This window comes from Saccopteryx bilineata, chromosome 5 (genome assembly GCF_036850765.1).
Source record: "Saccopteryx bilineata isolate mSacBil1 chromosome 5, mSacBil1_pri_phased_curated, whole genome shotgun sequence".
In the NCBI taxonomy this organism is placed as follows: domain Eukaryota; kingdom Metazoa; phylum Chordata; class Mammalia; order Chiroptera; family Emballonuridae; genus Saccopteryx; species Saccopteryx bilineata.
The window spans coordinates 46,673,598-46,689,229 of NC_089494.1; the positions used below are offsets into that span (position 1 = coordinate 46,673,598).

Sequence of the window (15,632 nt, forward strand, 5' to 3'; positions counted from 1 at the left end):
ATCTCTTTCCCTTTCAGTCTGTCCCTATCTGTCACTCTCTCTATCTCTGTCTCTCTCACTAAAAATAAAAAATAACAAAAATTTGAAATTTCTTGCTTATTTATCATATGACTTTAGACAAGTCAGCTATTTAACAGAATAGTTAGTCACTCTTTTTCCTAATATATACTTATAAAGATCCCTGAAGTATTCCATGGGCATTACATTTTGTAAATTGTGGAGGGTTTTGGATGTAAAAGTTTCTATTAGTAGTATGTATCTAGAACAGCTGTGCTAAGTACCAGTGAGGCAGCGACTTCCATGTGGCAGTTCTGAGCCGGTATATCTGGTTAGAATCTTCACTTGCTGTTTAACAGTAAGCCTGCCTCATGGGCCTGCTCTGAAATTGTGTAAGCCTTCAGGTCCCACTGGCCTATACCCACTGACCACATGTATTGTGGCAACATGTGGACAGGAACCGCCGCTTTCTCGAGTCATCATAAAGTATAAACTCCAAAAATTATTGAAGAAAATTGAATTTTTTAACACTAAAAATTTCCAGGCACTCCTTGGTATGATTAGAACATTGTGGATCTTCGCAGGGAAATAAAGATTCCCTGAATCTCCTGCTGCCCCAGGAGAAAGCCCTACCCTCCCAACACTCCTCACAGACCATGAGTTGGATGTGGACCCACTTACTTAAGTGCTCTGATCTTAAAACTGGGAAAATATCCACGTTTGTGCTGCCTGTCACCACTCAGACAAATAAAGAGAGACAAGGATTGGTTCTTTATGGGCACTTTATTCAGGTGGCTGGTGATCTAAGAAGATGGAGGTTCTGTATCCAAAACCCCCCTTAACACCTCGCCTCAGACAACCTTTTCTATAAGGGGAAGAATGGGGTCCGTAAGGGGGTTGGAATGTAGGGGAAAGTTAGTTAGATAAAAGTCCAGGGATTCTTCTAGCATTTCTTCATCTGCTGACCAGTAATTCTTTATCTACATCCTTGTCAGAAAGCATTCCATCCTTGGAGCATCAGGGGCTTAGATCCTGTTTTTCTGTGGATCTTCTGGGCCTAGGGCACAAAGGTGGGTTGCTTGCAGCCTCAGGATGTCATGTAGGCCCATTCATGTATCCAGCTCCTAGAACAAAGCTTTTTACTTTCATTACTCATTAATCCTATTTATAATTTCATACTATTACTAAATCTAAATTTCTAATTTTTTTTTTTTTTTTAATTAAATTCATTGAGAAGAGGGTAGGTAGAGAGACAGAATCCCACATGCGCCCTGACTGGGATCCACCCAGCAAGGCCATTAGAGGGTGATGTTCTGCCCATCTGGGGCCCTTGCAACTGGAACCATTTTTTTAAGCGCCTGAGGTGGAGGCCGAGCCATCCTTAGTGTTCAACTCACTCTAATCAAGCCAGGGCTGCAGGAGGTGGGGAGAAGAGAAAGAGAGAGAGAAGTGAGAGGGGGAAGGGTGGAGAAGCAGATGGGCGCTTCTCCTGTGTGCCGTGACCAGGAATTGAATCCGGGACATCCACACGCCAGGCTGATGCTCTACCACTGAGCCAACCGGCCAAATTTCTAACTCTTGAGTTCCCCTATCAATCTGAAATAATAAAATAGCTCTTATACCCCTGAGAGAGCCACATGTTTACAACACATACTAGGCCCCTAGGTTAAGCCCCAGGACAGCAGTTCTATCTCCTTTAGTGACAGAACTTGAAACCCAGACCTTGAAGAAATCTCTGGGCCATAAATATTGAGACACATGGGGGTATCTGGTCCCTAGAGGTTATTTTTTTAATATAAGGAGCCAGGACTCAGACTCATATTTCTAAGGGGACTTAGAAGGGGAGGGAAATAGCTGCCCCCTTCCTCTTGTAATGCAGAGAGAGAAAATTCACTTTTTGTCATTACACACCTATGTGGTATCCAGCTACTTAGACATTTGACCTGGCTCTCATTGCAATACTGTGGGGGTGAGCACGTTTCGTATTTACAGTTAGGGAATTAACATGAAATCTGTCTCTGATCCAGAATACCTCGTGTGCATATTTAGGAAAAAATATTAAAGATTAATATTAAAACTTCAATAGTTTTGACATAATGACCAAGATGTGACCTGAATTGTCTGCCACATGCTTACACATACAAACACACTTTATTTAGAAAAACACGTATGACTGTGGGGCTGGACCTAGGCAGAAGCATGCCGTGACTGAGAAGTGAAAGGGGAGGGACACAGCTGGGACTTGGGAGGCCATAAGCCCCCACTCCCGGAGGGCATGCTGTGACAAGTTAAAGGGCCAGAGGTCGGAAGTCTTGGAAGTCAGAGTTCTTTTGTAAATTATCAGCTGCCTTTTGAGGAGTTACACCCTTGGGTGAGGGTGGGTGTTTCAGAGGCTTGAGGGGGCAGCAGGCGGTGTCCCATCAGCCCCAGGGAGGCTCCTTCCCCAGCAGCCGCAGGTCCCCTCAGAGACAGACCATCCTGTCAGGAAGGGCCAGGATAGAAAGCAGCCCTTCACGGTAGGCCCACAGCCCCGGCTTGGCCTCCACGATGGGGAAGCGTCAGGGACCTGCAATCTCCGGGGCTTGGAGGGGGGATTAAATCCAGAAGCTTCAAAGCATCATCTCTTTAGCTCCATCTTCCAAAGGCGAGGCTGCAGCAGCAGAGCCTAGGGTGGGAGCCAGTCATTTTCTTGGCTCATTCAATGGGTGTTTAAAAACCTGGGGGGGAAAAAAGCAAAAACAAAAAAGTAAGCCAACCCCAACGTTGACAAGCATCACTATCTCCTTGATGACTCCTGTTCAAAAGGGAAATTCTTTATTGTCAAAGAAGCTTTCACTCACCCGTCCTCCTCAGAAATAATTCTTGGGGGGATACTCAGAGGCCCTGTAAAGCCAGCAGCCAAGGCCAGAGCTGCTATAACAGCAGCCCGGCCCATGCAGGTTTGCATTGGATTCGGACAGTCGGTAAAGAAACAACGGAGCCAAGAACTGATGGGCTTTCATCTTTAATCCTAGCTTGCACCCAGCGGGCAAGTAAAAACACACACTGGGCTCCAAAACCCAGTCACATTCAGTGCTCACAAAGCTACTGACTTATCCGAGTTTCCTAGAATCAAAGGTTTCTAGCTCACCAGACTTATTCACCTCTGTTCCCCATCTCCTTCCTTCTCCAGCATCAAACTGCACAAACTGGCCTCTCACTCAATACTCCGCCATTTTGGCTGCTTCTCCTGGCCACATGGCCTCTTTCTGCTCTGCTCCCTCTGCTCTCTCATGCTAATCATCCCAGGAACCAAGAGAGCAAGCTCCTATTCTGCCCCTATTTTATAGTGTAGCTTTACAACCTTTAATCCAATATACAAAATAGGGAAGTCTTTAATACAAAGTCACTTCTCTGAGTCATGATGGGATTGTACCACCCCACATCAAAAAGGATGGGAAAGGTTTAATCCCAAAACCAAGCCCCAGGCTACAAAGATCCTGCCTGCCCACAGAGACACACATTAATTTCACCTGGGCAACGGCCTCTACGTGGGCAGCGCCATCTTTAACAAAGTGAGCATAATATATTTTATCTGCCCAACAGGTCCCCAGAGAGAGGTACAGACCAGACAGACAGAGTAAAGAGCCATGTAATGGCGGCAGCCCTGGGTCCCTCAGAGGGCACTTCCAACACACCAGCCTCTCCGCCCAGATCCAGCAACAGGCTACAGGCTGAGGGAGCCCAGGAACAGGGAGCCCTCCCATGCCCCACTCAGCACCTTCCCACCCCCACCACCAGGTGCTTGTCAAAATCCCTGATGATGTGGGTTGCCCAGCAGGTGGGGATTAGGGTCAGGACCGGGATGACAAAAATAATCCTGCAGATGAGCACCAGACAAACCATGGGCTCCTTGTCCTCCACCTGTTTCCAACAACTAGACCAACAGGCTCGGCAGGGCTACAAGGAAGATAAATATGCAGAGGGCTGTGGGCAGACTGCAGCTCCTGTCTGTCTATGTATCTAATCTCATACACATCTTTTTTCTCCTGAACCATTTACACTACCTGTGAATTTTAAACGGTCTGTATCATACTCTACACCTAAATACAAGGGTGGGCAAAACAGCAGGTTTATATAGTTGTTCATGTGGTAAATGATGCAATAATTAATATATAATAATACAAGAATAAACTTTGTGTTTCATATACTCACAACTACAAACCTGCTTTTTCCAACCCCCATATTTCATCATGTTATTTCCCAAGAACAAGAGCATGGACACATGACTACAATTCACTTATCACTTTCAGGAAATTTAACATTGGTATAATCCTATATCTAGAATTTGTATATATTCAGTTTCCCCCAGGTATCCCCAAAATGTCCTTTATAGTATTTCCCCCATCTATTCCAGCATTATCCAGTGTATTTAATTACTATATCTTTTAGTCTCCTTCAATCTGCAATGGTTCCTTAGCTTTATTAATGCTTTTTTCCCCAAAATTGTTTTGCAGAATGTCCTTTGATTTCGATAGACTTGTCTGTGTTCTTATGATTGAATTTAAGTTAAACATTTTTTTTTCCAGCAGTACCATGTAAGTGCTACTGCAGGTAGTAAGCTTTACAGTAGGTCCCAGTCCACCAAAGTGCTACCAGCCTGCTGTGGTTCTGCTTTTCATCTTGGATATGTGTTTTGTAAAGAACAAATAGGATGATTCCTCAGCGAGGTCGGGCTGGGCTGAGAGCTGATCTGGACCTCCATGATATAAATTGGATTCGCTCAGAATTCTACTTCACTCTGCTACCTATAGCTCAAAAAGCAGAGGGTTGGTTTCTGTTACTGATAATCAAATCTTTTTATTTTAGAGCTTACACTTTGTACCTTCTTTTGTCTTAAAGGAACTTACTTGAAAAGCAGATACAATATGTTTGGCAATATGAATGTGTTAACCTCAAGATAAAGTTGACTCTTGCTGAATCTCATCCTCTAAACTGAAATTGAAATCCTTTTGCTGTTCAAGGGGATACATTTTACCTAAGGTGACTAATTTGCCAACTGCCTTGCTTTAACATTTGTACAAATGTTAAAATTTATATTTCTATGAATAGTTTTATCATACATGGTCGCATTTAATGTTCATAATAACCCTGTGAGGTTGAGAGATGACTGAAACCTCAAAGAGGAGATTGGTCCTAATTCTAAGTGAGACTCATAGTCCATTGCTTGTTGAGACTGGTTTGCAACCATGCATACGCTGCCTTCCCGTCCACCTGAGAAAGGTGGGGGTTGCAGAACTGGTTACTAAAATGATCAGGTTACCAGAGAGATTGGGCTAATTGAGATAAAACAAAAATCTCACTTTGGTTCATTGTTTTAACTGATATTACCTAATAAATTAAAACATTCCTTTGGTTATTCAGTTCTTAAACTTTCATTTGGAACTTGCTTTGCTAGATACAGGACTTGTTGGACATGATACTTGTTAAGATATACAAATATCATATTTGCATTTCCCTATATTCAAATGTTTCCAAAGACTTAAGATAGCATACATAGGTTTTAACAACAAAAAATGTAAGCAACTGAGGTGAAAGAAAAATGCCAAGAATAAGATTCATATACAGCATAAGGTGCAAGCTGTGAGATTTTATTGTAAAGGTTGAAGATACTTTAGTGTAACACATTCCTATGCCAAACAGAATGCGGAAAGTGAAGAATTGGAGGTAATGGGTGCTGGCGTGCAGTCCCAAGCAGACTGGCAAGAATGGGGCCAGTGCCTTGGGAGGAGGAATGAGAATTGGTCCCTCATGAATCTCAAAGGATATGCTCTTACACAGGGATGAAGCAGCAATGCTTTCAAGAGTCACTGTGGAACAGAAAGCGAGCCACACTTCCCTCCTGGTACTGAGGGATGTGGGGAGTGGGGAGTAGCTTCAAAGACCCAGTAGAACTCCGTACTCTGAGACTGAAAAACCTATACTCAATTTTCTTCGGCTATCCCACTGCCTGACTAAAATTCATGGACCATACTGCCTGTGTTGTAGAATATATAACTCCTCAGTGGTTTCTGGGAGTACTTGGATCTTGGGAAATAGATTTGATTACATAGGACAAGCCTGGCCCTTCATTTTCACCTTGACTTTGAATATACGTAAAATCAGTAAACCCATCTTCTCTTATTTTCTTTTCTCCTTCATTCAACCAAATATGAGTGCTTCTTGTCAGTCATACAGCCTGCTCCCTCATTCCACTTACTTTTGTCATAGTTTCTGGGGAAGTTGCTGATGAGGAGTTCTGACTCTAATCTGTTCTCCTGGGTATAGTCCGCAGAGATTCAGGCTAAGGGCATCTGGAGCCCAAGTAGGTGCAGGATCTACTTTCTTATTCAGAAATGAAATCTTTTAAGCTTCTTGTTTCCTCTTCTCTCCAGCAACAAAGGAGGCTGTAATTAATAATCAGTCCCACATACTTTTTAGAGTAGGACCAATAGAATTCTGTGCACTTCGGAGAATCACAATTTGAGAGTCAGGAAAGGGCCTCAGAGGACCATCTAAAGCAGGGGTCCCCAAACTTTTTACACAGGGGGCCAGTTCACTGTCCCTCAGACTGTTGGAGGGCTGGACTATAAAAAAAACTATGAACAAATCCCTATGCACACTGTACATATCTTATTTTAAAGTAAAAAAACAAAACAGGAACAAATACAATATTTAAAATAAAGAACAAGTAAATTTAAATCAACAAACTGACCAGTATTTCAATGGGAACTATGGGCCTGCTTTTGGCTAATGAGATGGTCAATGTCCAGTTCCATATTTGTCACTGCTAGCCGTAACAAGTGATATGACGCACTTCCGGAGCTGTAATGTGTGCGTCCCGCATCACCGGAAGTAGTACTATACGTGAACGACGCTGCGCTTTGCGGGGCTGCCACATACAGTACTCCAGGAGCACAGGATGCATCCTCATCCTGTGCTCTCACTGACCACCAATAAAAGAGGTGCCCCTTCTGGAAGTGTGGCAGGGGCCGGATAAATGACCTCAGGAGGCTGCATGTGGCCCACGGGCGGTAGTTTGGGGACCCCTGATCTAATGAAACACAGCTCACTTATTTTAGCGATGAACAAACTAAGGCCTCAAATAAACAATATGAGCACAGTGCTACTAAAAGGGAGAGCTGGAGTTAGTGGTCTCCCTTTCTGGCATGAGACCTGCTCACCAAATAAAGCTGGACTAATGAACTCAAATTTCACAACTGCAGACAGGCGTTTCTGCGGGAACAAGGGCTTAAATTTATCTTCCTAAGCAAGCTAGGATATAACAGCCATATTTCCATTTCAAGTGCTTGTTTTCAGTAGGCACCACGGAATAACAAGGATTATCAAAACCTACCATGACAATGGGCGGAAGTGGTGCACTTTCATGTCTGATTATTTCTTTTTGAGAACTACGTGCTCTGATCTCCTAAGGAGTTTCCAGGCTAGAGGTGTGTCATGCCTAAAGATGGCAAACTAAGATAGCTACAACTTTAGGTATTCATATAAAATTCCAGAGATTTAGTACTTGCAAGACCAGGTTCTTGGCATTTGGGGGTTTGGGGTGTGAGGGGCGGGCTATAACATACCACTCTGGCTTCTAACACGGTCTTGTGGTCACAGAGTACCAGAGCTGGAAGAGATTATTTCATCTAATTCTACAATTCAGATGAAGAAACTGTGATTCATAGAATAAGTTGTTTGTAAATGATTTTAGAAAAATAAAAACAATTTGAGCAATCTACTCACTGATTATCTCTCTCTCTCTGGTTGATTCTATTCTGGCGTACTACTATCACATCCCAGTTACTTCCACTCCCACTTCCCTTTCATTTCAATGATACATTATTTACCTGGGATCACAAATCCTTCCTGGGTCTTATCTTTACCATTTCATTGAGGACTGTGTGGTGTTATCAGAACTTTGACTTTGATGTAAGATAATTTTGTGATTTTCGTGGCTATCAAGAAGCCTGATGGGTAACAGAGGAAAAAACAATTTTCAGAAGTAATAGTTCAGATAATACAGCCTCATAGTGCCATTTATAGGACTTCATTAATTTAAACCTAATAGTTATGCTTAGTTTAATAGGTTTCTGCTAAAGGCGCCACTATAGTCATAGTACGAAGACCTGAAATTATTTAAGATATATTATGCACAACGTTAACAACATATTCTATAATTTCTATACTGGGTGCACGTGTATTATAATGGAAAAAAACAAATAAGGACTTTATTGAAGCACATTGACAATGAGCCTATTCTAATTAATATGCAGTCATTCAATCAGCCTAGATTTTCTATTAAAATTTTGCACATATTCAAGTGCATAATCTCATACAATATCCACATTTTATACATTTTCCTATATTTGAAATGTAATAGCACTATATAATAGGCAGACAACCAAAACCATTTACATGGGGGAGGGAGCACTTCATTTTACAAATGAGGGGGCAGAAACTCAGAATAAAGAAAGGACTTTAGCCAAGTCACAATGCTCACTAGCTTTTGTCTGCAGCTGGGACCAGCCCTAAATCTGAGCTGTCTATTGTTTGCTGATCAAAATTGCCCCCTAATTACACCTCTGTAATACTGACTAGCAGCCTTAAGTGTCTGGGAGACAATGTGCTCAGAAAGAGCACAGGATTTGGGATTTGACAAAGAAGGATTCATGTCTTAGCCCCACTTCTTGAGAGCTCAGTGATTGAGATAGGCTTTACTGGCTCTCTGGTGAGTTTCCTCATTTGTAAAGTTGAGGTAAATCCGGGACATATGGAGTTGATGTAGAGAAAGTATAATGCATGTGAAATGCATGGCACATAGTAGGTGGTTAACATGTGGTCCATCCCCCAGTGTGTGGAGAGCGTATACTTCCTGAAGTACAGGCTGCACTAGTGAGAGCACCAAGTCATGAGTTCATGCCGTGATAAATTAGAGAAATGAGGGAGGACAGAAGGTGAATAATCTTTATGGGTTCATTTACTATGATGGGACCAGTTTTCTGTGGAAAAAGAACTGAAAGACAGCATGTTGGGTAAACAAGTGTGTTAGGCTTGCTTGCAGTTTGCCTGTCTGGTGCATGAGCACAGGGCAGCACCATGTGTGTATAGTCTATGTAAGGCTGCAGGTGCTTGCTCTCAGGGCGACAGATTGTAGATTGCGGATTACCTGCTGCCATTGGGAGGGCCATTTTTTGCTACTGTTTGCCAGAGAAGGGGATCCCCCCTAGCCTGTTTGCTAGTTAGCCCTGAGAGAGAGAAGTAGTCTTCCCTGTCTGCTTGCTCAAACCCCGTTGCAAGATTCTAATAAATAGAATGGCCCACCATTTTCTGGCTCCACAGTTCCTTTACTATGTGTTCACATTCAATGCGAACCTGGTTGGCCACAGCCACCAGCCTTACACAGCATTACAGATCTTTAGGACAGAAGTCCAGATTTTACGGAATAGAGTGGCTATCTCCCATTTATCTATATAGTTGTCTTTGGAAAAAAGAAATTTATATTGGAGGAGGAATTAGAATAATTTAGTATGAATGATCAACTTTTTAGAAAAAGTAATTAGATCCACACTGACAAAGCAATTATTCAGATTATATAATAATCACTATTTTCAAAAGACGTGTTTCAAATTCACTTTAAGTCTTTTGATTTGAAAGTAAACAGCCTTTTTTATATCTAACTGCAAAATATAAGTGTTTCTTAAACTTAGAGGTACCCACATCAGTGTCTGAATATGAAAAAATAACAAAATTTGTTTGTAATTATGGCAATATGTCCCACCCCTTGGGGGTGGGAGTCCATAAGAATAGAGAGCTCTGGCTTTGAAACAGAGTCAAACTCAAGCCTAAGGGTGCTCTTGAAAACAATGGTGAGTTTGGTGGTAAGAAATTAAGAGGATGCCAGTAGCTTCACGAGAGTAATAATCTAAACCACAAACAGCTAGTTCACCAGAAGGAACCAGGAAAAGAGACAGCTGAAAGAGAGTCCTTTGTTAATCAGAATAAACCTTAAAGACTAGCCTCAAAAACTAATCCTGTAAAGGTACCTAAATGTAGAGATCAGACTGTGGAACAGTTTCGGCCCCACATAATGAAATAATGTGAAATGGTGCAGCTGCTTTGTAAAACATTCTTGTGGTTCTTCAAAGGGTTAAACAGAGTTAGTTACCAAATGACTTAGTACTTCTACTTCAAGGTATATACCCAGGGGAAAAGAAAACAATAAGGAATTAAGTACTGATACATGCTACAGCATGGGTGCTAAGTGAAAGAAACCATTAACAGAAGACCACATACTGTATGATTCCATTTATATGCAATGCCCAGGATTGGCACGTCTATAGAGACAGAAATAGTAGTGGTTGCCTTGAGCATGAGGTAGGTAGGTAGGCTGAGAGAAATGGAGGGTAACTATTGAGTTTTCGGGTGATGAGAATGTTCTAAAGTTAATGGTGGTGACGATGTACAACTCTGAATATTCTTAAAAAAACACTACTGTATTATACAATACAATTTAAATGGGTGACTTATATAGTTAGTGAGTTACATCTCAATCTAGCTATAAAGGCCTTACTTGAATACTGACTCAAAACGCACTAAAAAGCCATTTGCGCAATTTTATGAACATTCCTTGAGATGTGCTCTTATGATTAGTACACTTCACTGTTTTTTTTTTAAATGTTTTAAAAGTTTCTTTTTTAAAATCTATTTAAAAATTATATTTGACATATATTATAGTAATTTCAGGTGTACAACATAGTGATTATACATTTACCTACCTGATGAAATGATGGTAGTCCAGTACCCATCTAACACCATACAGTTATTACAGTATTATTGACTATATTTCCTATGTTGTATTTTATGACTAATTTTATAACTGGCGATTTGTACTTAATTCCTTTCACCTTTTTCACCATCCCCCACCTCCCTCCCATGTGGCAATCATCAGTTTATTCTTTGTATCTATGAGTTTGTTTCTATTTTGGTTTTTTTGTTTACTTATTTTAGATTCCAAATAGAAGTGAAATCATATAGTATTTGACCTTCTCTGACTTATTTCACTTAGAATTATACTCTCTAGGTCCATCTATCTTATTGTAAATGGAAAGATTTTTATTTATTTTTATTTTATTTTATTTTTTTTTGTATTTTTCTGAAGCTGGAAACGGGGAGGCAGTCAGACTCCCGCATGTGCCCGAACCGGGATCCACCCGGCACGCCCACCAGGGGGCGATGCTCTGCCCATCTGGGGCGTCGCTCTGTCGCGACCAGAGCCACTCTAGCGCCTGGGGCAGAGGCCAAGGAGCCATCCCCAGCGCCCGGGCCATCTTTGCTCCAATGGAGCCTTGGCTGCAGGAGGGGAAGAGAGAGACAGAGAGGAAGGAGAGGGGGAGGGGTGGAGAAGCAGATGGGCACTTCTCCTGTGTGCCCTGGCTGGGAATCAAACCCGGGACTCCTGTACACCAGGCCAACGCTCTACCACTGAGCCAACTGGCCAGGGCTAAGATTTTTATTGTTTTTTGTGGCTGAGCAACATTCCATCATATATATAAGGTCTACTGGGAAGTTCTGTCCGTTTCTATCACAAGTTTCAACACGTAAGCACATGTTTATTTGGCGCATGTGTGCCTCTCTATTTTTATCACTTAATGTATACATACTGATGTAACAAATTAACTAAAACAAAGTTGTTTCATGTTAGTCTTATGTGTGAAGTAATAGTGTACCCATGGCTACTAATAAAGTTCATTTATGCCACTGTATTGTATACGAATTTCAACAAGGAAGAAATGCTACAAAAGCATGTAGAAATTTATTGAAAGTGTTTGGTGAAGGTAGTTTCTGATAGGACATGCAGAAGATGGTTCGAAAAATTCGAAACAGGTGATTTCGACCTTTCTGATAAGCCACGTTCTGGGCGACCATCTTTGATCAACGACGATGTTGTTAAGACCATGTTGGAGCAAGATCCTTTTCTGACAACATCGGAGATTGCAGAAAGGCTTAATTCAGCTCAGCAAACCATTTCGGACCATATTAGGAAGATAGGATTGGTGTGGAAATATTCAAGATGGGTGCCACATGAATTAAGTCAGAAGAATTTGTATTTTGTTTTATTCCAAAAGTGGACAGAACTTTCCTGTAGACCTTATATAATATGATTATTCCACATCTTCTTTATCTGTTCATGTATGGACACCTAGGTTGCTTCCATATTTTGGCTATTGTAAATAAAGCTGCAATCAATGTAGAAGTTTGTATATCTTTTTGAATTAGTTGTTGGCAGAAAAATGTGTTTAGGTTTGCTTGCTTGTATTTTGTATTGGCACGGGGCAGCGCCATGTGTGTATGGTCGTGGGGAGCTGGGGTGCTTGCCCTCAGGGAAGCAGATTGTAAATTGTGGACTGCCTGCCACGATGGGGAGAGGCAATTGTTTGCCTGAGTAGGGCTATTTCCATCCAGCCTATTTTGCTGGAGAGTGCTGAGGGGCTCCAATACTGCTGAGGCTGGTGGGGGCCTGTGAGTTCGGGAGACTCCGGAGAGAGAAAGGGAAGCTATCTTCCCTGCCTGTTTGCTTGTCTGCTATTATGAGGCTTGAATAAACAAAATGGTCCACCAGTTTCTGGCTCCAGAGTTCCTTTACCATCTGCCCAAATCCAATGAGAACCTGCATGGCCATGGTGATGGCCGCTGGCCTTACAATTAGTGTTTTTAATTTCTCTGGATAAATACCTGGAAGTACTGGGTCATATGGTGGTTCTGCTTTTATATTTTTGAGGAATCTCCATACTGTTTTCCGTAGTGGTGGGACTAGTTTACAATCACACCAACAATGAATGAGGGTTTTCTTTCACATCCTTGCTGTATGGCCAGTAGTCGTTGTTGTCGTGGTCATGCACATGCAGGTTCTCACTGGATTCGAGGAGATGGTAAAGAAATAGTGGAGCTCCAAAATGGTGGCCATTCCTTTATTAAAGTCTCGCACTGGCCAACAAGCACCACACAGGGAAAACATTTCCCTCTTGACTCATTCCAAACTCCCAAAGCCCTGACACATTATCCGGTTCCACAACCAGGAGAATCTTCTCTGTTTCCTCCTAGAATCAAAGGCCCCACCAGTCTCAGCGGAGCTCACAAAGCCCCTCAGCTCTGGTTCCCCATCTGCACCCCTTCTCCTCCCTGCACAAACTGGCTTCTTCTTTAGCACTCTGCATTCTCTCTGCTCTCCCTGCAAAACATGGCTTCTCTCTGCCTCTTCTTCTTCTCGTCCCTTTTCAAAACTTTCTGAACTGAAAACCTCTCCTCCAGCAAATATTAGCAAAACAATGGCCCTTCCCAAGCAGGAAAGTAATTTGCAATTTCACAGACCAGTATACCTGCTGCTGCCCAGAGCCATTTTTAACAATAAAAGTGAGCAAACTCAAAAAACACAAATTTTGCAAACTCATTTGCCCAACACTTGCCAAACCTTATTCCTTTTATTTTTTTGATAACAGCCATTCTGACAGGTGTGTGCTGATATTTCATTGTAGTTTTCATTTATATTTCTCTGATGATTAGTGATGTTGAGCATCTTTTCACATCTGTTAGCCATCTGTATGTCCATTTTGGAGAAATGTCTATTTCCACTGCCCATTTTTAAATTGAATTGTATTTTCAATGTTGAATTGTATGAGTTCTTTATATTTTAGATATTGACCACTTATTATATATATTATTTGAAAATATTTTCTCCCATTGAGTAGACTGCCTTTTTGTTTTATGGATGGTGTGGGTCAAATAAGTTTGTAAATATGATATATATGTTTGCTTGCATTGGGTGTGGGGGACAGGCTGTAAGCAGGCAGGGTGGTTATATCCTAAGGCTTAGTTTTAAGAGTAAGCCTTTCCCACCCTTTTAATACTAAGATCTTTTCAAAACTAAGCTTTTCCCCAAACCCTTGACTGTTGCATGATGTGGGGTGGTGCACTCTTATGAGGAATCCCATTATGCCTCAGATAAGTGACTTTGTATCAGAGAATTCCTTGTTTGTATATTGGATTAAAGGTTTTGATTTCTATACTATAAAATGGGGCAGAGGAGCCCATGCTAGAAGGAGAGCAGAGAAAGGCTACATGGAGGAGAGGAGAAGCAGCCAAGATGGCGGAGTGCTGAAGGAGAGGCCAGTTTGTGCAGACTTTGTGCAGAGAGAAGGAGATGGGGAACAGAGGTGAATAAGGCTGGTGAGGTAGAAACCTTTGATTGTAAGAAACTCGGATAAGTCAGTGGCTTTGGGAGCCCTGAATGGAAAGGGAAGTGTTTTCCCACTGTATGTATTTCTTGCCTGCCAGTGCAAGCTAGGATTAAAGCTAATGGCCCACCAGTTCTTGGCTCCATTGTTTCATTACCGTCTGTCTGAATCAAATGCGAACCTGCATGGACCAGGCGGCTGTGATGGTGGCCGTGGCTGTGGCTACTGGCCTTTCAGATGCAAAAATGTTTTAATTTAAAGTAAGCCCATTTGTTTACTTTTGCTTTTGTTGTCTTTGACCTAGGAGACATACCCTCAAAAATATTGCTCAGACAAATGTCAGAGTTTTTGCCTACCTTTTCTTCTAGGAGTTTTATGGCTTTGGGTCTGTGGACAAAAATTTTTTTTAAAATAAATCAAGAAGCGGCCAAGAGCTAAACCTGACAAGCTCAGGAAAAGTCTGCACAGTTGCCTTGCAAATAGGTAAACACAGGATGGTTTAAATCAAACCTTTCTAACTAAAAGCAGTTTATGGTGGGTAGTCACGTCCTAGGGAAGAACTTCCTTTAAACAGAGATCAATGCTTGCTTTTACTCAAGCCTGTCTGCTGTCCTTTGCATCTATGATAATATACCTGATAACATGCCTTTGGAATGTAAGGGTCATCTTCCTTCTTCATCAGGCCAGACATGCCACCAGAGCAGAAGCCAACAGACTCCTGTTATCATGTGAACCATTAACTGTTAACTGTCCTGATCCTGCCTCTGTAAACATTTCAACAACATACCTCTGCATTTTCACTTTTACCTAACCCCAGAGATTTCCCGCTTTACCTTCACCCGCTTCCCCAATTTCATGTAACCCCTTCCACTTTCCCCTCTGATTCTAATGTATTTATATAAAATAAGTGGTGAAACTGCCATTTGCTGGAACATTTTCTCAATCCTTTGAGACTTTGCTTCCTGACAATTGTTGACAGTTTGGCATAAATAAATTCGTAAAATTCTTACAGGTTTAGAAGTTATTTTTTCATTGACAGGTCTTACATATATGTCTTTAATTCATTTCAAGTTTATTTTGTATATTGTGTAAGAAAGTGGTCTAGTTTCATTTTTTTGCATGAATCTGTATCATCTTCCAAACTCCATTTATTGAAGAACCTGTCTTTACCCCACTATATATTCTTGCCTTTTTTGTCATAGATTGTTTGACCAAATAAGTGTTTTTTTCCCCTAGGCTCTCTATTCTGTTCCACTGATATAGTGCCTATTTTTGTGCCAGTACCATACTTTTTGATTACTACAGCTTTGTGGTATAGTTTGAAATCAAGTCACATGTTACCTCCAATTTTGTTTTTAATATTGCTTCATATATTTGGGT

The 15,632-nt window shown here is 41.5% G+C and overlaps 1 protein-coding gene across 1 annotated transcript in view; it reads right to left on the bottom strand.

Moving 5' to 3' along the window:
• Nucleotides 1-786: 786 nt before the first annotated feature.
• WDR75 (WD repeat domain 75) overlaps nt 787-15,632 on the bottom strand; it is a 51,709-nt gene continuing 36,863 nt past the window's right edge. Inside the window, exon 22 of the mRNA XM_066280448.1 lies at nt 787-2,714. The gene's annotated coding sequence lies outside the window, so the exon portion shown is untranslated. The remainder of the gene's footprint in view (nt 2,715-15,632) is intronic.